This window comes from Eptesicus fuscus, chromosome 7, assembly GCF_027574615.1.
Source record: "Eptesicus fuscus isolate TK198812 chromosome 7, DD_ASM_mEF_20220401, whole genome shotgun sequence".
Lineage (NCBI taxonomy): Eukaryota > Metazoa > Chordata > Mammalia > Chiroptera > Vespertilionidae > Eptesicus > Eptesicus fuscus.
Genome location: NC_072479.1, coordinates 51,110,402 through 51,137,201, shown reverse-complemented (window position 1 = coordinate 51,137,201; position 26,800 = coordinate 51,110,402). Strand labels below are relative to the sequence as shown.

General features: G+C 40.1%; 1 pseudogene; it reads left to right on the top strand.

The window, feature by feature from the left end:
* Positions 1-1,544: 1,544 nt before the first annotated feature.
* Positions 1,545-26,800, top strand: part of LOC103292551 (activated RNA polymerase II transcriptional coactivator p15-like) — a 116,813-nt pseudogene continuing 91,557 nt past the window's right edge.

The following is a 26,800-nucleotide window of genomic DNA, read 5'->3' as shown; positions in this document are numbered from 1 at the left end:
CCTTAATGCCCTTTATTGATGCACTTTTTTATGAATCCAGCTAAAGGGGAGTCTATTTTCTATAACAAAGGTCATGACAATAGAGCATGCTTTCTAAGTTCCATTGAAGGTTTTTCTCCAGGATTCTAGGTTTTCAATGATCTTCAGTCTGATCGTATATGTTAATTTATGAGAATAGTTGCATAAATTTGTAGTCTTCACCAATCTGTGCTGAGAGCCTGGAATTTTATTTTTGGTGGGTGGTTTTTTTGTTTTTCTTTAACTTGGATGCAAGCCTCCATCCAGACTAATAGCAAACTCTCTTGAAGAGTAAATTTTATTCTATTCCTTTTTTTACAGACTATAGAAGTTTTTCAGACTCTGAGATTTATGAAGTTCCTCTGCCAAATACTGGATTTAAAATGCTATCCCCCTGCCCTTAAAACCTTATATCAGGATCTGAAATCTTAAGGGTTCTGAGTATCACCTCTCAGTATCATTTATCACTCTCCTTTTGTTTTTCCTTTCTTCATTTCTAGAATATGTGGAATTCACCTTCATTATTTTGAGCTCATAAAATGTTAAAATGTTGTTTAAAATTTTTTTTGACTTGTAGTTGGCAAGGTCATGATTAATGTCAACTTATTCTCCCATTTCGCTATAAGTCCATATCTATGAGCATTAATCAAAATTATTAGAATATATTCTCATTAGACTGTAACATTTATGAGCTGTTGATTCCCTACAAAAGGAGCAATGGCTTGCATGTAGTTTTAGGGGGGGAAAGATATCCAAGGAGAAAAATCTTTCTGTGCATTTCCAGCACCATCTGAGATAGAAGCTATTTTGTTTTGGAACACGAACTGATTATCAAAAGCTGTGCGCTTCCTTGTAATAGCTACTAGCCACATTTGGCTATTAAAATTTAAATTAATTAAATTAAATAAATTAAAATTTTACTTCTTCATTTATGCCAGCCATATTTTGAGTACTCAATAACAAACATGTGCTAATGTCTACTGTGTTGGACACCTACTATGTTTCAGACACTGTTGTGATACTGGCATTAATGGAACAGAACCCCTACCCTAAGGAACTATTCTCTTGTCAGGGAAAAGAGAGAGTAAACACATAACCAAGTAAAAAACATTTTAGGTATTGGTATGTAATGACAAAGACAAAATAGGATAATATCATAGTGCCCAGAGTGCTGCTTTACATGGAAATTTGTTGTCAGCGGGGGTGTTCTCTGTGTCCCCACCTCTTAATGGTAGAAGTGGAGCTCTTGGGGTTCTGCAGGAACAAGAATTTCCTGAAGCCCCCATGGGAAGATGAGGTATCGGTATGTTGGGAAGTTTTATTGATGAAATAACATTAAGGGAGTTCCCCATCAAAGGTCCCATCTCCCTCTGTTGCACCATGGAGAAGTCACATTTTATCTTCAGCAGGGCTAAGGTCAAAGCCACTGCCCAGAGTCTTCACTCTATATTAAAGCACAATCCAATCTAGCATCTGGCCAGTTTAGCTTGTGTTCCCAGCTGTAGTCCACTGCATGTGATGTCCACATGGCCATGGACCATGTGGCTTCCCATATGGCTATGGAGGAAGCATGGATGAGTACAAGGAAGCAGGATGAACAAGAAAGTGAGAACTCCTGGTCTCACGGTATAACTAGGAGTTTAACTAGTGACGCCTTCAAGATTTTGTTGCTTGCAGTGCCTCCGCCCCCCTAGCTAATTATCTTTGTTTCCAGGTTAGACCAAGAGGCAAGCGCCTTCCCTACCTCACCCTGACTTCACTGCACATGCGCCCATCTTCCCCTTTGTTGGACCTCTGCCCCCAGTGATCTGCAGAAAATGGACCAGTGGTTCCCTGGGAAGTGGTTCCCAGTTAAGTTGCAGCTTCCTGATGAAGTTGCCTAGATGATATAGTTATAATGTCTGGCCTCCCCTTTGCTTTCTTTCTATTATTAATATTAATAAACTAGCTAGTTGTAGCAGTAACCAATTTATTAGCAAAGGCTTTCTAAGTTATCTGTTGAATGGTAACAAGACAATAGAACACAAGAAATCTTAAGGAAGAGTGTAAGAACAGATAAAAGAATAACTGTAAATGCCCAAGACAGAAGAAACTTAACATTATCAGGTGCAGACAAAAGGCCAATGTGACTGAAGATTAGTGAAAAAGATAAGAATGGAGGGAGATGAAAGCTGAGAAGTTGGCCTAATAGTTTGAATATTCTTCTGGTTGCAATGAGAAGCCATTGAAGAATTTCAAATAGAATAGTATCATGATCTAACATATACTTTATTCATTTTATTTTTTAAATTTTATTGTTTAAGGTATTACAACTAGTGGTACAGATGTCTCTATATTTTTTCCCCCCCACTGACCTCCCCCTGGCCTCCCCTACCCCTGGCACTTGTCCTTGTCCCCCGCTCCCAGTGTCTTGCATCTGTTGGTTGTGCTTATATACATGCATACAAGTCCTTCGGTTGATCTCTTACCACCCCCAACTCTCCCCTACCTTCCCGCTGTAGTCTGACATATACATTAAAAGACCATGAATAAAATGAGAAACAGCAGAACAAATTTAATAGAAGTGACTCTTTAACTGAGTTTTGAAAGCACTGCTTCTTCATCATCATCTATTATTTTGCACATTTCCAGGGTATGAGAAGAGGAAGCTCTGCCTTAAAGTCTCCAGTAATAGACTTTTTTTCCCAGGTCACTTAGTGGACTTTTTCGGGGGGCAGGGATCTTAGTGTATGGAGAGAGTAGACTGAGGTGAGGGTGGGGTTTGGGTAGTGAATTAGAGTGGATGAGCAGGTTGTGTTTATTAGAAAAAAGTAATGTAGTATGTATGCCAATTTAGCCAATGTTGAAAAAGAAAATATAAATTTTCAGGGAGGAACCAAGATGGCCGCAAAGGTAAACAACTAAACTGCTGCCTCGCACAACAATTTCAAAACTACAACTAAAAGACAAAACGTCTACCACCCAGAACCACGGGAAAGCTGGCTGAGTGGTAGATTTACAACTAAGAAGGAAAAATAAAGGAGCACAAACACGGAAAAGCTAAGGTATGGAGGCGTGCGAATTGGGCTGGTGGCGGGCGACTGGGTGCGTGGCTTTTTTTCAACCCTAAGGGAGATAAGCTCCCAATCACTCTGAAATCCAGTTTCTGGGGACATGTGGGGGACCCAGACGCCTACGGGGAGAAGCTGGACTCTCGGCCATCGGGTCGGAAAGTGAGACTGACTTTTTTGCAGAGGTGCACCCAGCAATCATTGTTTACTGCACTGGAGCTTGGGACACGGGGACTGGGAAACACGGAAAGGCAGAGACGGCTGATGGCAGCCACCGCTGTTTGCCACGCCCTAGCCTACTGACGCCCTGAGACCCCACCCCACCCTGAGACCCTGCCCCGCACATTCTACAAACCCACCCAGGCTCCACACAGCGCACATTCTACAAACCCACCCAGGCTCCACACAGCGGCTTTTGCATATAAATGGTCTGTTCTGTGGAAGCTTAACCAAATAAACTGCAACTCCAGTCAGACTGCTCCAAAACTGCCAAAGCCCAAGCAAAGAGGAGAAAACTGTAGTTCTTGCTGTAGCTCCTGCTGGGTGGCCTCAGACAAGAGCTGAACTGCACCATTGGAGATCCAGAAACTAGTGCATCTAGTGGTCGGTGTGAGACAATACCAGATTTCAACCACTCTCATAAGGGACACATTCAAGAGGCAGACTCAGTGAGCACCAAAGCCCTACTGGAACAAGTCCTGCCCCATAAACGTGTCTCCAGCACAGCAACTCTTCCATTATAGACACAGCAGGTCCTCACAGCCAATTGGCCTGGAGGTCAATTCCTCCCAGTGACACCAACAACAATCAAGACTTAACTACAGCAAGGCTGTACACATAGTCCACAAAGGGGTGCACCAAGAGTGTCCACCGCAGGTAACTGGGAGGCTGACCTGTTGAACCAATAGGACACCTAGTACACAAAGCTACCCTACCAACTCAAGGAAGCAGCAAAAATGAGGAGGCAAGGAAACAGATCACAAACGAAAGAAATGGAGGAGAACAAATGAATGGACAGAGTTCAAAATCACGATTATAAGGTTTTTCAAGAATTTCATGGAAAAGGCCAATAAATTTAATGAGACCCTCAAGGATATGAAAAAGGACCAACTAGAAATTAAACATACACTGACTGAAATAAAAAATATTATACAGAGACCCAACAGCAGACTAGAGGAACGCAAGAATCAAGTCAAAGATTTGGAATACAAAGAGGCAAAGGACACTCCTCCAGAGAAGCAAGAAGAGAAGAGAAGAGAATTCAGAAAGTTGAAGACAGTGTAAGAAGCCTCTGGGACAACTTCAAGCGTACCAACATCAGAATTATGGGGGTGCCAGAAGAAGAGAGAGAGCAAGATGCTGAAAACCTATTTGAAGAAATAATGACCTAAAACTTCCCCACCTGGTGAAAGAAATAGACTTACAAGTCCAGAAAGCTCACAGAACCCCAAACAAAAGGAATCCAAAGAGGACCACATCAAGACACATCATAATTAAAATGCCAAGGGCAAAAGACAAAGAGAAAATCTTACAAGCATCAAGAGAAAAACAGTTAGTTACCTACAAGGGAGCACTCATATGAGTATCAGCTGATTTCTCAACAGAAACTATGCAGGCCAGATGGGAGTGGCAAGAAATATTCAAAGTGATGAATAGCAAGAACCTACAACCAAGACTACTCTACCCAGCAAAGTTATCATGCAGAATTGAAGGGCAGATAAAGAGCTTCACAGATAAAAAAAAAAAGCTAAAGGAGTTCATCACCACCAAACCAGTATTATATGAAATGCTGAAAGGTATTCTTTAAAAAGAGGAAAAAGAAGAAAAAAGTAAAGATAAAAATTATGAACAACAAATACATATCTATCAACAAGTGAATCTAAAAGTCAAGTGAATAAAAAATCTGAGGAACAGAATAAACTGGTAAACATAATAGAATCAGGGGCATAGAATCAGAGTGGATTAATAATTCTCAGGAGGAAAGGGGTGTCTGTATAGGTGGTATGGGAAGAGACTGGACAAAAATCATACACCTATGGATAAGGACAGCGGGGGGAGGTAAGAGCAGAAGGGAGGGTGGGAACCAGATAGAGGGGAGATATGGGGAGGGGGAGAAACAATTGTAATAATCTGAACAATAAAGATTTATTAAATTGAAAAAATATATATATATAAATTTTCACATGTAAATTTTTGTGCAAGTAAATGAAATGTGCCAATTGATTTCTCATCCTATCTTATTAACACAATGAAAACTAAGGGTCAATATCTTCTTTTAAGAATATCAATTAGCCACAGAGAGATAATACCTCACACCCATAAGAATGACTACCATCAATAAATCAACAAACAACAAGTGTTGGTGAAGATGTGGAGTAAAGGGAACCCCCATATACCGTTTGCGGGAATGCCGATTGGTGCAGCCACTATGGAAAGCAATATGGAGAGACCTCTAAATATTAAAGTTGGAACTGTCTTATAACAGTTCCAGGGATTCCACTTCTGGAAATATATCCAAAGAAACTTGAAATACTAATTCAAAAAACTATATGCATCCATATTTTTGTTGCAGCATTATTTATAATAGCAAAGATTTGGAAGTAGCCCAAGTGTCCATCAGTAGATGAGTGGATAAAAAAGCTGAGGTACATTTATGCCACGGAATACTACTTGGCCATAAAAAGAGGGAAGTCTTACCTTTTGCAACAGCATGAATGGACCTGAAAAATATTATGCTAAGTAAATTAGGCAGTCAGAGGAAGACAAATACTATATGATTTCACTTATATATGAAATCTAATTAATAAAATGGACTAACAAACAAAATAGAAACAGACTTAGAGAACAAACATACAGCCATTGGAGGGGAGGAGGTAGCAGGGCTGGGTGAAAAAGGTGGAGGAATTAAGGAAAAAAACTTCATAGACATAGACCTTAGTATGATGATTATGTGAAGAAAAGGGAGGCGGGGGGAGGTAGAAGAGGGTTTGGGGGGGATAAATGGTGATGGAAGGAGACTTGGGGTGGTGAACACACAGTACAATATACAGATAAGGTATTATAGAATTGTACACCTGAAACCTATATAATTTTACTAACCAATGTCACCCCAATAAATTCAATAAAAAAGTTAAAAGAAAAAGAATATCAATTACCTACCTGCATATTACTTTTTTGAAGCCCCATTAATACAACTATAATGGGACATATGCAAGTTCAAAGCAGTGGAGGATAATATTTTCAACCCTGTCTGCTTTGTTTAATGAGACAATGAATTCAGTTGACTTCAAATGTGGCATGTCTTGTAAATCACTGGGTTATTAACTTTAACAGGGTGAATGAAGGTATTGCTCCCATCTCCATTTCACAGCATTAGCAATCTGTATAATAGCTGGGGAACATGGGGTGGATAATAATCCCTACATTATTGGCTCATAAGAATGACTATCTTATGTGTGAGGGATTTAGAAAGAAGATGCATGTATGTGCATAAGAGAAAGAGAAAAGATTATGAAAATTTAGATTAAAACAATTTTACATTTTCTCTGTTCAGTTGAGACATTAATTGGGTGGCAATTAAAAATTGGTGTTGTTATTGTTCAATTTTGCTTATATCCCTAATCTTTGGTTGTTTTATGAGTTTTAATGTTAGTGTGGTAGTGGGAAAAACAACAACAGCATAATTGCTGTGTTTCTCTGTTTTACTTAGAGAGAGTCACCCAGAATGTGCTTACGCTATTTCCTGCTGAGTGGGATTGCCACTGAATAGGTTGTAGTGCTCCATAATATTGCTCTTGTGGTCCCCAAAAGTTTCAGCAATCCTACTGCCTTAGTGACTAGTGTCTGCCCGCTTAGGTAATTTAAATTGTTTCTACAGAGCTCAGTATATTGTGAACTGATTAGACGTTGATAATAGCTTGGCTGCTTAGGGGTGTGAGCAAATTCTGCATTTCCAGGACTAATTGATGTATCAAGAGAATACAACTGGCATAATTAAGAAGTAAGGACATTTAAGCCACCATAGACACAAGACACTGCTGTAATAAATTGAACCTACCAAATGTGAAGTGAGTGGCCCAGTTATCCATATGCAATCTCATTTTATTTACTCTCTCTTCCTTATTAGAGTGTGAATCTAGCCTTAGGTATTGGGCTGAGGAAGCGTTATTACTCTGTTGCCAAATGGCAAGGATTTAAGATTCTCATCCACTCATAGGTTTGTGAGCTTTATCCAACAGAACATTATGCAGAGGTAAGGAAACACTTTTTCTTTTTCTCTTGACTAAATTACTTAAATGACAGAAGACCTGCTTCTGAATCACACCTGTGCCATTGTGTAGTAAAAATCATGAGGATTTTCTACCCATCTTCTAAAAAGTGCTAACTTCTGTAACATTATTGGAATCAGAGAAAAAATGGAATGTAAAGTAAAACACGAATCAAGATTAACCTGGTAGTTTTCTGAGTTTTGCTGGATGAACCAATCTCAGTAACTTTGCACTATGAATTCTTACTTGTCTATACTAACTGTATCGAGAAAGGAAAGTTTCTTGCCCTTTTCTTTCTCCTGGATTTAAAACCAGCAAACAGATGCAGTGATATAAACCTGCATTAAAGTCCCTTTTATTTGTCTTTATAGACACAATTGTGAATTGTGTTCTTCCTACATTTATAATTAGAAGGTAAAACAGATGGCAAAGGCTCCGTGTAAAGAGATGTCCATTAAAATAACTTATGCTGCCAAGTGATTGCTCTCTCCAAGAAGGGAATTCAATTGCCTCCATGCAAAATAAAGCAGCAGCACCTACTCACTTTGAAGGAACTTTGTTGTGCAGAGCAACTAACACAGTAGCTGGACAATACATTAAAAACACTAAAACTAAAAATGCATAAATTATCTTTTATGTTTTAAAAATATTTTTTTTATTGATTTCTGAGAGTAAGGGAGAGGGAGAGAGAGATAGAAACATCAATGATGAGAGAGAATCATTGATCTGCTGCCTCCTGCACACCCCACACTGGAAACTGAACCTGCAACCCGGGCATGTGCCCACGATCAGGAATTGAACCGTGACCTGGTTCATGGGTTGACACTCAACCACTGAGCCACACTGGCCAGGCAATCTTTTTTTTTTTTTTTTTTTTTGCAATATTTTATTTTTTTAATAAGCGCTGTTGGAGGTGGGAGTTGAGGCTCAGATGGAAGCCCTTCAAAGTACAATTTAATATACTAACCTTATCTGCTGTAAGCCTGCTGTGGAGTATACAGCAAATATATGAAATAATATTTTTTCTCTCTGAATTTTGAGCCATTCCTATGGAAGCAAATGTAGCATCACTTGTAGTGATTTTTTTGGGGTAGGGGGCGAGTGTTGTAGTGATTTGAGATATATCCCTTATGTGTTACATACATACATAAGAAGGAAATGTAATTAAGACATTTTAACTATCTCATGAGGCAGCAAATGTAATGGTTAAGAATAAAAATTCTGGAATCAGTCCCTCTGGGTTTGAATTGCACCTGCCATTTACCTGCTGAGTGACCTTGGGGAAATGACCTAACATCTATGTGCCTCAATTTCTTCCTATGTCAGCTTGGAATAACTGAAAATGCTAATCTTAGTGGGTTGTTGTGCTCAACAGATATTGAAATGTTATTATTAAATAAATAAATAGAATATCATCACCAGAATTTTATTTAACATCATTCTAACATCCTAATATTTTATATTTACTTAATCTTTTTTTTAACAAAAACAACTTTAATAAACCTTTAGTTTGCAGAAAAAGGCAACTCAAGTTTTCTACAAAAAAAAAAGTAAATTCCCTAAAATTCAAGGCAGAGCTGTATATAACTATGTCTCAAGCTCTAATCTTGGAGAAGTTCCTTGCCTGGTGCCTGTGTTTTTGACAGCTTTCTTGTCTACACAGAGCTGGAGAACTTAAAATATAAAACTGTTATACAACATGAGAATTACAGAGAGATACTCTTTCAGAAAGGAAACTGTACAGATATTTTTGTAGCTGAGTATGTGCGAATCTTCTATTTGAGTGGCACCACCATATGTGTCCTTATCAACCAATAGAAAAACTATTTTTAATACCCCATGTTTTGCACTATTCTGGGCACTGCATTTTGAAAGCAACTCAGATTCTGCTCACAGGGGGCTCATATTTTAACAGAATAAACACCCCTGTCTCCTCAGCCCTCTTCTCCCCGCAGTAAACACAGGAAAGGGGGAGAAATACCCACAGACCTCTGGCATCATCTATGAGGTTACTAGAACCTTCTAGGATTTACTCAGTCTGTAAAACTGCAACTAGAGTTTGAATATTGTGTCTTCATGTGTGACCTTGGTCAAGTTTCTTTATCTTCACTTTACAAGATTGCAATTCTTTATCCTTGAGAGTTTTTATGAAGAATGATTGCATTAATCTAGTACAGTTCCTGGAACATATTTGATATTCAATAAACAGATTGAGATGAAATATGTTTCTCTCTTTTCATTTTAGACCCTGCCCAATTCACTCTCTTCAATGCCTGTAGTTCAATGCACTACATTGAGCTAAATAGATTCCCACATACTCAGCTACTTCTATTCAAGCCGCTATTTAAAGCCTAATGTTAATACTATACAATTCTTTTTGATAATATTTAGTGACAGATGGTCCAAATTCCAGATGTGTGTCTACACCTGAGGGCATCAACTCTTACATCAAATCCCATGCTTAATGTCAAAGTAGGAATAATAATAGCTAACATTTTATGGTGCCGACTGTATGCCAGGCACTGTTTTAAGCACTGTTTATATACCCATTCATTTAATTCCCAAAACAGCCCTATGAAATAGGTAATATTATTTTTCTTTTGGTACAAGAAGATATAAAGTTTCTCAAGGTCATGCAATTAGTGATTGATAAAGTCAATATTTGAACTTAGAGTTTGTCAAAGAATCGATATACACAAGCACTGCCTCTCAAGTCCCATAAAATCAGGAACAAAAAAAGCACCACATCTTACACTATTTGACTCATGGTCCTAAATTCTGCAATATAAATAACAAACATTAAATAAAATATTGAGGAGAAAAAGGTAAAATCATTTTTCTAAGAAGACAATATTATCCTTTATGTAATAACTAGCTTTCCCGTTGCAGGAAAAATCCTGCAATAGGATTTCCTGCTGCACTCTACCCCGCCTCCGTTCATCCCTTGTCCCCGGCCTTACCTTCTCCTCCAGCCCGCCCCGCGTTTCCCTTCGCCCCCGGCCCCGCCTCCGCTCCGCCCTTGTCGCCCGCCCCGCCTTCTCCTCCCCCCCCCCCAGCTTGCTTGCTTCTTTGAAGCTTTACTCCCTTCTGCAGCTCTTGGCTTCTTTGGACGCTGTCTTGATATGCAAATTAGCCACCATCTTTGTTGGGGTAATTTGCATACTTGTCCTGATTGGTTGGTGGGCGTGGCTTGGCTGGTGGGCGTGGCTTAGGTGTAGCGAAGGTGCGGTCAATTTGCATATTTGTCTATTATTAGATTAGATTCCAACACAATCACCTGACAAATTATGAGAAATATTAAAATAGATCTTATACAAAAATCAAAGTTAAAAAGTCATCTATACTAATAAAAGGATAATATGCTAATTAGACCAGGAGACCTTCTGGACATCCTTCTGGACAAAGCCATGGTGGCGGGGCCGAGGCAGAGGCAGTTAGGGGTGAGCAGGCCAGTGGGGGAAGGGGAAAGTTGGGGGTGAGAAGGCTGGCAGGAGGGGCAGTTGGGGACAATCAGACCAGAAGGAGGGACAGTTGGTGATGATCAGGCCATCATGCAGAGTGGTTAGTGCTGATCAGGCAGGCAGGCAGGTGAGTGGTTAGGAGCCAGTGGTCCCGGATTATGAGAGGGATGTCCCACAGGGATCGGGCTTAAACCAGCAATCAGACATCCCCTGAGGGGTCCCAGATAGGAGAGGGTGCAGGCCAGGCTGAGGGACACCTCTCTTGCTTGCCCCCCCCCCCCCCTTGTGCACAAATTTTGTGCACTGGGCAACTAGTTTTTAATAATAGCAACTGCTTAGAAAATAAAATATTTCAATTAATAATAATATAAATTCTAAAGTGATAAGAATAAGCTTATAAGCATCATGTACAAAGCCTTTATGCTGAAAATATAAAACTCTGAAGCTAGACCTAAAAGAATATATGAATAAAGGAAGAAATATATCATGTTCATGGATGTAAAATCTCAATATCTAAAATTTTAATTTTCAAAATAATATTTAAAGTTGATACAATTGTCAGAGAATTTCCAACAGGATGTTTCATGGAACATTAAAATCAACTCTAAGATTCATATGGGAAAAAAATACATAAGAAGTGTAAAAATAGTTTTGAAAAGCAGTAATGAATGTCTTATCAGATATCAAAACATAATTGAAAAAATGTAGTAAATAATAAATTGAGATATTTAACAAAACACAAGAGAGTAGTGGACAAATAGAAATTTAACATACCAAAAATATCTTTTCAGATCAGTAAATAGAATGGAGTTGGGATAATATTCTATGCACTCAGAAAAATAATACTTGAATCCTTACATTTAAAGATTCACAAAAATGTGTCCCAGATGGACCTAAGACCAATATGTAAGAATAAAACCAAACAACAAAAATGAAAAGTATACAAATATCCTATATAATCAAAGCCTAATATGCTAAGTGTCTGACTGTTTGTTCGACCATTCGACCAGTCACTATGACATGCACTGACCACCAGGGGAAGATGCTCTGACTGGTAGGTTAGCTTGCTGCTGGGGTCCCACGATTGGGACTGGGTGAGACGGGCTGGACACGACCTGGAGCCCTCCCATGGTCCCTCTCTGGGCCCGATCGTGCACTGGTGGGGTTCCTTGGCCTGGCCTGCACCCTCTCACAATCTGGGATCCCTCAGGGGATGTCGGAGAGCCGGTTTCGGCCTGATCCCCGCAGGCCAGGCCGAGGGACCCACCAGTGCACGAATCTGTGCACCGGGCCTCTAGTATTATAATAAAAGAGAAAAATGCTCTGTGACCTCAGAGCAGGGAAGGTATTCTTTTTAAAAATGTACAACAAGAAAACACATAAATAAAAATGTTTACATTTGGTCATGTCAATCATATAATATTTCCCCAACATTGTTGAGTACATGGCAAGCTGTTAGAAAACAACATACAACATATAAAGATACTCAAATATCAAAGGAAGAAAATAAAGCATATACACAGTCAAAAGTCAAATAAGAAGAATAAGACAATAAAAACAGGAAAAGATCAACCCCACTTACTCGTATTTGGAAAATGAAAAGAATGAGAAAGCATTTCCATAAGTCAGATTGGTAACAAATTTAACATCTTTAAGTACCCAGTGCTAACAATTGTGTGGGGAACAAGTGCTCTCTTTATTGGCAGTACTTGTATAAATACATGTACTAATATTGCAGGGCAACTGGATAGTTTCTTTGAAAAATTTTTAAGCATTCCTAATTTTCAATAATTATACTTCTAAATTATACTTCTAAATATCTACTCTGGAGAAATCCCTACATATGTACAAGGAGGCATGATCAAGAATTTTTACAGTATTAGCTGAAATATAAAACCAAAGGAAAATAGAAACAACCTAAATAACTATAAAAAATAAACTGTTAAATAAATTATATGAACTGTGATCTATTTATATCAGGAAGTATTTGGGGCAGTAAAAAAAAAAAAAAGAGGTGAAACTTATGAACTGCTATGAAAAATGTGTAAGACATACTTTTGGGTGAATAATGCAAGTTTCAGATTGATATGTTTGGTGTGGTACAATTAATAAAAGACACATGCTCACATTTAGAAAATAATACTATCTATCTAATGCGGAATTGGAAAAAAGTACTAAAAAAGGCACACAAAAATATTATCTGGTGAGATTAGGAGAGAGTCTTCTCACATTGGGATGATTTTTAAGAACTGGGTTTAAGATTTCTTATAATAATTTAATATTTTCAAGGTACATATACATACGTATGTATGTGCATTCTTCATAACATATGTACATCCTCCTATCTAATAAAAGAGTAGTATGCAAATTGACCATCACTCCAACACACAAGATGGCCGTCCCCATGTGGTCAAAGATGGCTGCCCCCTGTGGACATAAGATGGCCACCACAAGATGGCCGGCATGGGAGGGCAGTTGTGGCCGATCAGGCCAGCAGGGGAGGGCAGTTAGGGGCAATCAGGCAGGCAGGCAGGTGAGCAATTGGGAGCCAGCGGTCCTGGATTGTGAGAGGGATGTCCCAGATTGGAAAGGGTGCAGGCTGGGCTGAGGGACACCGCCACTCCCGTGCACGAATTTTGTGGACTGGGCCTCTAGTATATAATAAAAGGCTAATATGCAAATAGACTAAATGGCAGAACAACCGAACAACCAGTCGCTATGACGTGTGCAGACCACCAGGGGGCATGTGCAGAACAATGGTAGGCATTGGCGGTGGTGGAATGGTGGAGCAGGAGAGCAGGGATGCCAGACCAAGGCGGGGCATAGGTCGCTGTCATCGAGGCAAGCCTCTGATAGTTACTGAAAATTCTTTGCTCCCTCGCACCACAGTCCCACTTGGCACTTGCACCTGCTACTGGCGCTGTCCCTGCTCGTACCTGCTGCCAGCGCCAGAGCCGCCACTCATACCCACTGCTGGCACCCGGTGCCAGCCCCAATCACTTGGCGCCGTCAGCGGGTGCAAGTGGTGACTGCCGGTCCCAATTGCCCCGCAGGGCTTTTCTACCTCCCCCTGCTCCTGAGGGGAGATCGGGGCTGGCAGCCACCTCTTGCACCCGCTGCCGGCGCCGGCCTCACTCGCACCTGCTGCTGGTGCCAGAGCCACCGCTTGCACCCGCTGCCAGTGCCTGATGCTGGTCCCAATTACTTGGTGCCATCAGCAGGTGTGAGTGGGGGCTGCCAGCCCTGATCACCCCTGAGGGCTTCTTCACCTCCCCCTGCTCCTGAAGGGTGATTGGGGCAGCAGCTGCCACTCGCACCAGCTGACAGTGCCAGCCTTGCTCGCACTGCTGCTGGCACTGGCCCCAATCATGCCTTCAGTGGGTGTGAGTGGGGCAGTTGCCATCAGCGCGTCGGAGAGGTGGCAGCAGGAGTGGAGCTGCCAGCAGACAGGTAACCAGGGGCACTGTGGGAGGGGCTGCGTGGGGGTGCGGGGATTGGCCAAGACCCTCCCCTATGCCCATTGCAGCTTTGTGGCCCACAGTTCCTTTCAAGGTGCACAAATTCGTGCACTGCACCCCTAGCATGATATATTTATATTTTATTTATATACTAGTGACCTGGTGCACAGATTCATGCACACTGAAAGGAAATTAATTAGAAGGTGGCTGGTGGGGCAGGACTGGGTGAGAAGGGCTGGACACGCCCTGGAGTCAACCTCCTGCAGACCCTCCCTGACCAGCTGCACCTGGGGTGGCGCGGGGGGCTCAAAGGCCATCTGCAAAATGAGCAGGGTCCCTCTGGCAGGTGGGGTCCCTTGGCCTGGCCTGCAGGGATCAGGCTGAAACTGGCTCTCTGATGTCCCCTGAGTGGTCCTGGAGTGTGACAGGGCACTCTGCAAAGTTGCTGTCATACAGGGTGTGGAATGCAAATGCAAGTATGCAGTAAACCAGATTTGGTGCTGACAGTGGCCCAGCAACAACATAACCCAAGGCCGAAGGTGGAATCATGCGGCCCCACAAGGAATTGGACTCCCTCTTCTCTGGTTTCAGGGTGCGTCACCTGAGAACCGCCACTGCTAAGTCACTGCAGATTGGCAGCTCCTGCATTGAGCATCTGCCCCCTAGTGGTCAGTGCACATCATAGCGACCAGTCAGACAGTTGGACACTTAGCATATTAGCCTTTTATATATATATATATATTTATATATATATATATAAATATATATTAATATGTTTTTATAATTTCTATTACTTGCATAGTTTTATAAGATTAAAAATTCTTTTTCATTATAATAATCATTTTTATTTTATTTAGAATGGACAAAAGAGTGATATTACTCTGACTACCAGAGATTAGGGGCGATCAATGAAAGAAAAGGCTTCTAAATTAGAACTTGACATGGAGTTAAATTGAAAGAGTGAACATTAGTTTAGTCAGCGATCATGGAATAGAGAGTGCAGGTCAAGTCCTTTTTCCAGTATGGTTTAGCATTTTGATTTTCATCATTAGTATCTAATATGAAGGTGAGACCACTGGAACTGACTATGTTGTAATTTGTTCACTTCATATTCAATTGCCTTCAAGTACAGTATTTTCAGCCATTCAATGTATCTCACACTATTAATTTGGAAGTAATCTAGAATATAATGATTGTGCATGCTAAAATAGCAGTAGATATCTTGTAGCTTCACCAAATATTTATTAGCAACACTCTTATCTTGTGTGTGTTTTTTCCTTGAGCTCATTACAGTTTGATATTGAAATAGCTGTAAAAATAAGGTTATATCACAGTCCTTACAAAGGCAAGTATCATGGTACTTACAAAGGCAATTTAGAGAGGAATTCTATACTCCTGTTGCCTTTGTTGTTTAACATTGCAAATATTTCTCAAAATATTGAACTTTAGTAGTTTTAAAAATTGGCATGTGAATATAATCATTTTTTAAAAGTCATATCTAGTTCATTTAAAAATTCTATTGTAAAAGTAACCTTGTCAATTTTGGAAATCCTAAGGCCGTGGCAAAGTTATTTTGTTAAGATATAAAAGTATTTACATTTGGGAGTAATGTTTTTTTCCGTAGAGAATGCTATGAGGAATTTTCCGCTATAGTAACATATTGTCAAAAAGAGATAGAAAAGATATTATATCTCATTTTTAAAAAGAAGACAGTTTTCCTCGACACTACTCTGGCTTCTTAGATTCACCTCCGAATGCAATTGTGTTTGAATGTTGGATTAGCTTTGGGAATCCACCCTAAGGGACACAGCTGCTCCCTGAGCAGATGGGCTCTGAAGCCTCGGTATCTGACCCAGCAGAGGAGAAATACAAGGAGCGTGAGAAGCGTTAGTAAATAAGTAGAGCATCTTTGAAACTTTGAATTTTTTTTCTTCTTAAAAAAAAAAATCTTTATCCAAATCTTTCTTAGAAGAGCATGTTGGTGAACTAACAGCTTGAACTTTCCAATCAGACAAATCTCAGTTGAATTCTGACTTCATCTTCGCTAGCTGCCTGATCACAGGCATTTTCCTTTAACTCTCTAAGCCAGGCCTGTAAAATGGCGATAACAATACCCATGTACAGGTTGTCGTGATAACGAAATGAAACATTGCATGTAAGGTACTTAGTACCTGATACATAATAGATGCACGAAATACTGTTTCGTCAGCTTTCAGGTACCATCATTGTAAAATCATTTTATGCACCACAGGTGAAGAAAAAGACGGCAAATTATGCTACCATTCAGAAACATCGCCCTTTCAGAATGCTAACATATGAAAAATGTGTGTATTAGAAGAGAAAAGAAGACACTGATGGCCTCTCTTATCAGACTGTTGTTCTAGCCAGGAAATGAAACCATTGTAAGGTATACTTGTCATTTAAATTGAGTCTTTAACAGGTATTTATTTCCTTAAACACTACTTTTATTTGGGAATATATAAAAATAAGGAGGCATGCTCCTTTCTTCAAAAGCATTTATAATGTGTTTGGGAGGCCAGTGTGTATTCATCTTTAGGTAGGTCAGGCTTCTTAAGCAGAAATACCTTCTGCAGTCTTTCTGGCCAAGAGTCACTTAACCCATGCTTGGCCACACCCTGATGCAACTTTGGCTCAATAGCCTGCTCTGTCTAGTTTTTAGACTAGTTTTTAGAATGTTATTATTCCTTATGTTGTATTAAACCTGTCTCAAAAAGCCATGATGTGATTTAGTTCTTTTCTTTCACATGAAATGTTAACTAAACACCCTACATAATAGTTTGACAAGTAGTAGATGGTAGTTATTCTGTCTGATTTATCCTTTAAAAAGTTGTCTCTTTTTTGCATATTTGTAATAGTTAATGTTTTCCAAGAGCTCAGCAGAAATAGACAGTGTCCTGAATGGCATAGGTGGTTTCCTTCAGGTATTCTTCCAGTGATCCTTCATGCTTAACAGTCTATTGATGTCCTAATTTACAGTGGAAGAATTGGTACAGAGAAGTGAAGCAACCCTCCTCAGGGTTCTGTGGTGATAGGAGGTGGAGGCCGGATCAGCCACAGGCCTCTCATTGAGGAAAGATGACTTACCAGAGAAGAGTGATGCTTTTAAAAATAGTCTCATTCCTTCCCAGGTTTCTCACAATTGGTATCACATTTCCTGGGATATGTTATAGTTAACTAGTAGCCCGTTTGCACGAAGATTCGTGCAATAGACCTTCATTCACCTGGCTGCCTGCACCAGTTTTCTGCCGGCACCGGGGACCCAGGCCTTGGCTGTGGCCACTGCCCTCTACCTTCTTTCAGGGTCCGGGCTTGGCCCTGGGCGGTGGCCTTGGGCTCAGCTGCACCCAGCGTCCCTGCGACCCGATTGCAGAAGCAGACCCCCAGGTCGGCTCACTCCTGCCATCGGAGCAGGCACCCGGCTGGCGCCCAAGGCCCAGAAAGCCCTGGGCGGCTTTCCAGTCCATGGACTCCGCCACACCGCACCCCAGCCGGGTCCCTGCGATCGGAGCAGGCACCTGGCTGGCGCCCAAGGCCCGGAAAGCCCCTGGCGGCTTTCCGGTCCTTGGGCTCCGCTGCACCGCACCCCAGCCGGGTCCCTGCTCCGATCGGAGCACGCACCCGGCTGGCGACCAAGGCCCGAAAAGCCCCGGGCGGCTTTCCGGTCCTTGGGCTCCGCCGCACCGCACCCCAGCCGGGTCCCTGCTCCGATCAGAGCACGCACCTGGCTGGCGAACCAAGGCCCGGAAAGCCCCGGGCGGCTTTCTGGTCCTTGGGCTCTGCCGCACCGCACCCCAGCCGGTCCCTGCGATCAGAGCAGGCGCCCGGAAAGCCACCGGCCCCAGCGTCCCTGTAACGGTTTCCTGGTGGGCGTGGTTGATGGGCGTGGCTTGGTTGGTGGGTGTGGCTTGGGCGTAGCGAAGGTGCGGTCAATTTGCATATTTGTCTATTATAAGGTAAGATAAAAGTCCTACTTAAAATATAGCATCTCAGACTAGTCTTTGGGTAGTGAGTACACAATGCAATATATAGATCCTATATAATAAAACCCTAATATGCAAATCAACCGAACAGCAGAAGGACTGGTCGCTATGAAATGCACTGACCACCAGGGGGCAGACGATCAACACAGGAACTTCCCCCTGGTGGTCAGTGTGCTCCCACAGGGGCAGTGCCACTCACCCAGAAGCCAGGCTCACGTCTGGCGAGCACAGTGGTGGTGGCGGGAGCCTCTCCCACCTCCGCAGCAGCGCTAAGGACGAATTTTGTGCACTGGGCCTCTAGTGATGTTTATAAAATTGTACACTTGAAACTTACATAATGTATTAACCAATGTCACCCTGATACATTTGATTCAATAAAGATGAACACATATGAGTTCTCTCTCAGTCTCTCTCTCTCTCTCTCTCTCTCTCTCACACACACACACACAAATATTTATATATATGTACATGTAGCACCCCATACGGAAAACAGTTCAGAAGTGGCCTGATTCCATAAGGGTGAAGGGAGCCTCTGGCCAGCCTTGGCATTGAGATAGCAGCACACTATTTGCAACCTGAGTTCACACTTGCTTCTTAAGCATATACAGCAGGCAGGAGGCTATTTTTGAATGAGTATTTAAATGGAAACCCGAGGATCTTATTCTATAAGCTTCTGTCAAAATTTGCGGCTTTCATCTCTTTAGCTTATGTCCTTGTTTGATCATTTTTTCAATCTACTTTTTGAAGCAATATGGACATTGGCATCTGTGCTTATTAAAGTTCATGGTGCGTGTGGAGAGTCACTGAGATGTTTTAAATTTAAAGTTTATTCCCCAATGCGTTGGTAGATTAACTAGTCCCAGGAGGAATAACTAAGTTTAATGTTTCTTTTATTTTTATTTCCTTTCCATATGTATTCATTATAGAAAGTCAGGACATCTTTAAAAATAACTCTGCCTCTGAGCCACCGGTACTCACTGTGGCAGAGTAAGACGGCTGCTGCATAGTTTCTGCATGTGTCTACTTTTCTACATCAGAAAGCCATGTGACCATTTTTGGGGGGGAAATGTTCACTGTGCCTAACACATTGTCGTGGTGAAGACCCGATGAAGACCCTTGCAGTTATGTGGGAAAGGTTCTGACAACCCCTAGAGCCTGATGGTAATCTTTATTTATCACACATTTTTGAGGTGCTGCCTTAATCATTTTTTGATGATGACAACCATTTAAAGTAGAATCACCACACATTGTTATTAAAACTGCTTCTCTAATGGATACTTTTTACTTCTAAGATCTGGGACTTGGTCAGAAAAACCTATCTCCTGCAAAGCAATACACCATCCTATCACTCGGTTTTCATTCTTTGCATTGAAATTTCATCTGTTCCTCTGATAACTTAAAGTTGATTTTCTGAACAGGTAAAACTAACCTGTGTACTTTGCTAGGAAAGGGGAGAAAAATTGCAGGAAGTAGTCAGTGCAAGTGTCTGTAGGGCTGTTGGCTCTAAGGAGCTGGAATTTCCACATCTTTGTTTTGTTTTTCCTTCTTGATAAAACTCAGTATTTGGACTTTAGTTGCATCTCAAAGGTTCAGAGAGTAATTTACAATGAGTTTTCACTATGAAACATAACTGATGGTATAAAACCAATGTTCCTTCTAATTCTTTGGGTCAATTAAAAAAAAAAGGCTATTATTTTAGTTTTACCCAAAGTGGCACTCACATGTTCTCCTAGCTTCCTGCATATCCCCCATTGCTTCACATTTACCATGTGAAGGGCTTTGTCTGAATCTGAAAACATAGATTTCTCTATGCAATTCCTTTGTAGATCATAATAAATATAAGTAAATTTATATTTTGAGGATTTCCATCATTAACATTTTCTCTGTTCAGAAAAGTGCCCATTTGTTCTCATTTCTTTGTCATTTTTCAGATGTAAAGAAATGTTTCCCCAAGAATGCACATTTTCCCCCTAAAGGACCAATTTCTTTAGGACCTTAGCAGTCATTTGCTTCAGGATCTGCCCAGTGATTGAATTTACTTAATAAAGAAACACCAATTTATTTCTAAAACACATGCTATGGAATTGATTCACATGAGACAAAGGAGCATGGTTATTTAGTAAGAATGCCCTCTGTCTTTCATATTTCACATGAGAATATTGTAGATCATTTTAAAATTTATATTGTATTTTTTAAAATCAGGTATAACCTGAGTAACCTAGCCATTCTATAAATCACAATTTATAATAATTTAAAAATGACCCTCTGGTCTGGTACTACTTTCTCAAGAGTCCATTTTGGAAAATGTGAAGACTAGACAACAGCCAATTATAGGACCATGTCAGTTAATCAGTTTTATTTTTGATGGGGTGTGCTGCAGATTGGGGTTGGTCATTTTAGAAAAACAGTGAATGACACAATTGTTAGGATAAGCAAACGGAAACACATGTGCACAATTACTTAAAGAGCTTTATCCTAGCTTGACTTTCTTAGAAATAGAGCATACTACACCTTACCTTGCCTTGGGGGCTGCTATCCTAGGAAAGCAGAATTCTGTGAGGGGAAGGGAAATGAGAGAAGGACAGCAAAGACACCCATCATGGGGCATTGCCAAGCTGACCACAGCTTCTCAAGAAAACACGATTGGTTCCTGGCTCACTCGTGACCTCTCAGAAAGAAAGGGGTGAAATTTACTTGGTGAGACCTTCTACCTTCCTTTGTTTCTCATCCATCAAAGTCTGATCCACTAGATTTAACACCTCTGCAGAGTTAGGTTATTTTATATGGATTCTTAGGGAAGTTCCTGGGGAAACCAGAGACTGTGGTGGAAATGATCAGACCTCACCCCTGAAAAAACTGAGGTTGTAGTGTTGTTAGTTGATGAAGTGGTCATGGTCGCTAGGGTACTATGACCATGAGATCAGCTTGAGCAGTCACTGGGGCCCTGCACCCAATGATCAGGCAAGGCATGTGGCAGAGCCCTGGGCAGGAGGTGGACATATGTAGTACTGGATTTGGTGTAAGCTCCCCATTCTGCACTACTCCAAAAAGAATTACATAATTTGCCTTATTAAATAGGACAGTGCCAGGAACTTTCCAGTCCCATAGAACAAACTAATCTCACTTATTAGAAGATTGTAACCTAAGAAAGAAGTATCTTTTGATTCCCTACTAACTTCATGCCATACTTACAAAAAGTCATTTATACAAACGACTCTGCATGTTGTAAATGACCAAGATCATTATCATCTAATTGCAATCATTATCATTACCTAATGGTATTTCTGAAGGAGACCACCTGCCCATTTCTAAGCAGATGCACCAAGTGATGGATTGATAAGTAGACCATTACATTAGGGTACATAAAAATAGGTTAAGAATTTAACTTGGAATTAGACCAAGATAAACTTGCTACTACTTTTCCCGCATAGTAAATGTATTTAGAGGAAGAGTGTTTTTAGAGTTGATGAAACTTTCAGATAGTTTAAAAATTTATTTTTGTTTTGTTTAATTCTTTATCTGAGAGGGCAAACGAAAATATACTGCAATAAAAACAAAACAAAACAAACCAACAAAAACCTATGTTGCCCTGGCCGGTGAGGCTCACTTGGTTGGGTATCATCTGTGCACAAGGAGGTTGCCAGTCCCATTCCAGGTCAAGGACACATGCGGGCTCTATCCCTGGTGTGGGGCGTATGGGAGGCAGCCAATCAATGTTTCACTCTCAGTTTGCTGTTTCTCTCTCCCTCTTCCTTCCTTTCTCTCCAAAAAAAAAAATAAATAAAAACCAACAAACTATTCTTTAAAAAGGAAAAACTATGTTAATTCTGACTGGAAAAAGTAGCATACATAGAGATTGGTAAGAAGAATAAAAGAAATAGAGCGATTAGCAAATACATTAATAGCTAATGTTTTAAAATTTACCACTTGAAAACATTAGGTATTAACACATAGTCTCCCTCTCAGAAATAAAGATACATTAACTTGAAAGGCAAGAAGAATAAAGACTGACCAGTTGGATCATTATTAGAAAGTCAATAAGCCAACCATTCAAAGACCAGCTTAGTGACATAATTTGCTGACTTGAGAAAAATTAATCCTTTTAAAAATATTTGATTAAATTGTACAAATGAAGTTTCAACTTAGTCAAACCAAATAAATTCTTTTTTTGTGCAGCATACATTTTGCTTGCCTACCTTGGCACATAATGTCCTCCGGATATAGACTGCCCATTATAGAGTGAAGTACTCTAACTGCTTGTATCATGCCTAGTAGAAAATGTACTAAGCAAGAAGACTATTCCATTGAATTTTAGAAGCATTCAGGAACACTAATAGCCTCTTATTTTTCAAACATGCTTAGTGTTACAATGAATATAAAATAGTTCCCCCTGTGCATCAACATGACCTTTTCATAATAAAAGAGGGACAAAAGGATCCATTACTTCACAGAAATTATCAACTATAGCCCATACTCTACTGAATTCTACCCTCAGGATTTTTTGTTGTTAATCCTCACTGGAGGATATTTTTCCATTGATTTTTAGGGAGAGTGGAAGAGAGAGGGAAAGACAAAGAGAAACATCGATGTGAGAGAAACACATCGATTGGTTATCTCCTTCAAGAGCCCCAACCAGGGCCGGGGCAGGGGAGGAGCTTGTAACCAAGATATGTGCCCTTGACCTGAATGGAGTGCCCTTGACCGGAATGGAATCCGGGACCCTTTGGTATGCAGGCCAATACTCTATCCACTGAACCAAACCAGATAGGGGTATCCTCAGGATTTTATAAAAAGCACAGACTGTGAGGTGAAAAAGACATTTTTCTCCCTCACACATGATAATATTAGTTGAGATTATGAAGAGTAGATGATCCCAATAATTTTCAAGGCAGATATTTCTGTAATAAAAACTTCTAACTCTATGGGTATAAGAAACATAATGGTGAGTCAAATTTTAACATTTATTTTAAGATTAATTTTATTAGTAATTTTAGAATAAAAACTAGTGTTAATATAAATTAATTATTTATCCTCCAAGGTTATAGAACTGGCCTGTTATAATTTGCTGGATATTCAAAAAGCATAGGTAGACAAAGAAATTTGTCATTCAAAAATCTTCAACATTTGAGCAAAAGTAATGTTTGCAGAGAAGTGAATGGAAAGTTACTCATATCAAAAGTATAGATGGTATTTAACACATATTTTCATGTGAAAAAAATCTCCAGATGCCCAGTATAACAAATAATCACAATTTGCAAAGGCAATATTACATGGTTATATAAAGCAAAAGATCAAGACTATAAAAGCAGGCCCTAGCTGCTTTGGCTCAGTGGATAGAGCGTCAGCCCCTGACTGAAGGGTCCTGGGTTCGATTCCAGTCACAGGCACATGCCTAGGTTTCAGGCTCAATCCCCACTAGGGAGTGTGCAGGAGGCAACTGATCAATGATTATACTATAGATTAAGGATTTGGAATAACAAGATTGGTTGGTCCAAATAAAAGTTATAATACTGCCCTAGCTAGTTTGACTCAGTGGTCAGAGTGTCGGCCTGCGGACTAAGGGGTCCCAGGTTCGACATGCAGGAGGCAGCCGATCAATGATTCTATCTCATTATTGATGTTTCTATTTCTCTCTCCCTCTCCCTTCCTCTCTGAAATCAATAAAAATATATTAAAGAAAAAAAAGCTACAATACTGACTTTTGGGTGAAGATGATCCTTTTGCTGCCTTGAGGCTTTGCTACCTCTTCTCATCCCCTGACTTCTTCCATTCAATAGCCTGGAACACACTGGGCTTTAAGTCATCTTTGAGTATAAGTGATACAAGCTTTTTATGACCTGAAAATCCACTGCATTTGCCCTGACCTGTACAGAAAGTAATATTTCTCTTGGAGAGCAAACATATATTGTGATTTTAGGAGGAAGAGAGGGAAACAGAAAGAACTAAAGGCAGGCGAACAAAATTGATTGTGAAAGAAATGAGCACTTTGCAGAACACATTGAAATCCTCAAAAATATGAGTTATTGTTATTCAGATGCGATGAAATAAATTTATACGTAGGAACTTCATTAACCTATATTCTAAGAGGCCATTGAAAAAGCATTGAAATAATATTAAATGAAATCTTATGAATATGTATTAGAGGAATCTGCATTTGAATATCCATGTTTGAGTTAAAGTGCTTTTTTTCAGTAAATCACTTTTATTTGTATGCCATCAACTGAGAGCTCTCTATGAAAGTCCTACACCAAATACCTCATCTCCTCCTGAGGGGTTACATGTTATGCATCCATTCATAGGAAAAATATTGCTATAATGTGTATTTTCTCTTTGAATCACAGGCAAAAAAACCCAAAACAAAAAGCAAACAAACAAAAAACACATGCACACACACACACACACACAAAAAAAACAAAAAAAAACCCTATTAGTATGGAAATCACTGTGGCTTCTACTGATTTTAATAAATGTATACTTACTAAAGTCAGAGCATATGTATGTGACAAAGAAGAAAATCTATTTCTAAGCCACTAAAGAACAACAATAACAAAAATTAGGTGGAAGCCAGTGAGGAAGTATAGATGCATGTGTGTGTCCTGGCAGAGAAAATGGCATGGAGAGTGTCCTGCGGGGGTGGGGGTGGGGTGAGAAGCATAAGTGCAATCGTCATGACACATAAAATAAAAGGGAGGCTGCCATCTCATTGCCAAACCAAGCAATTACTGGTATGCAAGTATCTTTGTCTCTATACACAAACTGATGTGATAAAATACACACAGAATGAAGTTATCTATAATAATAAAAGGGTAATATACTAATTAGACCAGATGTCCTTCCAGGCATCATTCCAGACGTCCTTCTGGATGAAGCCAGGGCTGGAGGGATACAGCCCAGGTCCCGAGTCCTGGGTGCCTGCTGGCAGCTGGAGGAAGGAAGCCTGGGTCCCGGATGCCAGAGGGAAACCGGTGCTGGCAGCTGGCAGGAGGAAGGCCTACTCTTGCATGAATTTTCGTGCATCAGGCCTCTAGTCTAAATATAATGTGTTGATTTCTATTTGAGTTATTGTAACAGAATTTCACTTTCCCCATTAAAAATTACAGTTTAAAAATTTTAAATGTAAATTCATTCTAAATGTCTGTTAAGACACAGGAAACTAGACAGAAAAAGGTAAAGGTTTGTGAGATATGCTAGTAAATTTCCTGAGAGAAACTGTTTTCACACTTTCAGCCACTCATGTGGTGACAATGTCAAGTTGAGATTGTCAATGTTTGGGGAAGGTCATTTTGCAAGTGCTGCTGCTCCAGTTCTTTAACTTGTCAAAACGGACTGATATGGTAGACAGAGAGATTTTAGCATTTGGTTAAGTGTTTGTGAGACAGATCCTCAGCATGATGGGCTGGTATAACCTCAGTTTAAGAGCTTGAGTGTTCCCATTCTTCATTGTTTTTTTATCTTTGTGAAAATTTTTTATTTCTTCAAAAACCAAAGTGTCTTTTTTTTCTGTTGCTCCCCTCACCTTCATTATAGCATAAAACTCTTAGCTTGCAATTTACTTCAGGGACTTTGCTTCTAGCCTCAATGATATTTTGTCTGTGTATGTAAGTGTATTTTCCATGGTGGAGGATTGGGTGGAGAAGGAGTAGAAATATGTAGTTTATTCTGAAATGAGTTTTAATTCCCAGGTGTTTTCAGATATGTGGGAAAATAAATAACTTAAAAACTAAATGACCTATTTAATCCATCTATATCTTTCCTCTGAACACATGAGGAAAGGGATTTGAACAGATAAAAGACTCATCCTGAATCTAATAGAGCAAGAAACTGTAGGGCATACAACCAACACCTGAACGATCCTGCTCTCCATGACTTATCTGGCTAAATAAAGTTTATTCCCCTCAGTCAGGCTGTAAATATTTTTTTTTCAAATCCTGGCATTGCTAGCAGTAAAACCCAACTCTCTATTTTATGCCATATCCTCAAAGTCACGTGTTAGAGTATCAGTTTCCTTTTAACACAATGATATAATAGATAGTATTCTCTGAAAGTCATTAGTTGAGCAATGTTTGGCAACAAAAACCCTATGGAAGGTTACTTTTTTGTTTGAGAATTTTAGAACTGAGTAGATAGTGTGGTTGTTGTCATTAAAAATGATTAATAAGAAGGCAAGGTTGCAAGACTTTAGCCAACTCTTTCTCATACAAACAAAATTCTGTAAAATAAAAAAAGGTCTGGGATACTTTACTTTTATTTCTCTGTTTGGGTTCATTTAGAACTGGCTTAATTGAAGGAGAAAGTTATATGTCATGATTTAAAGACACTGCAATCTTGGGACAACCACCCTACCATTCAATTCTAAATCAAGGACCCCATATGATTTGTGAGTGAGCTGTAAACCTTGCTAGTGCACTTCCTATCCCCAATTCCAATTCCTTATTATAATGCGCATCCATATCTCCTAAAAGTCTTTTCAAAAGGAAATGCCTATTTTAAAAGAGGAACCTGAAATAGCTCAGACCTGTGCAAATACCCTCTATTGTTTTAAAC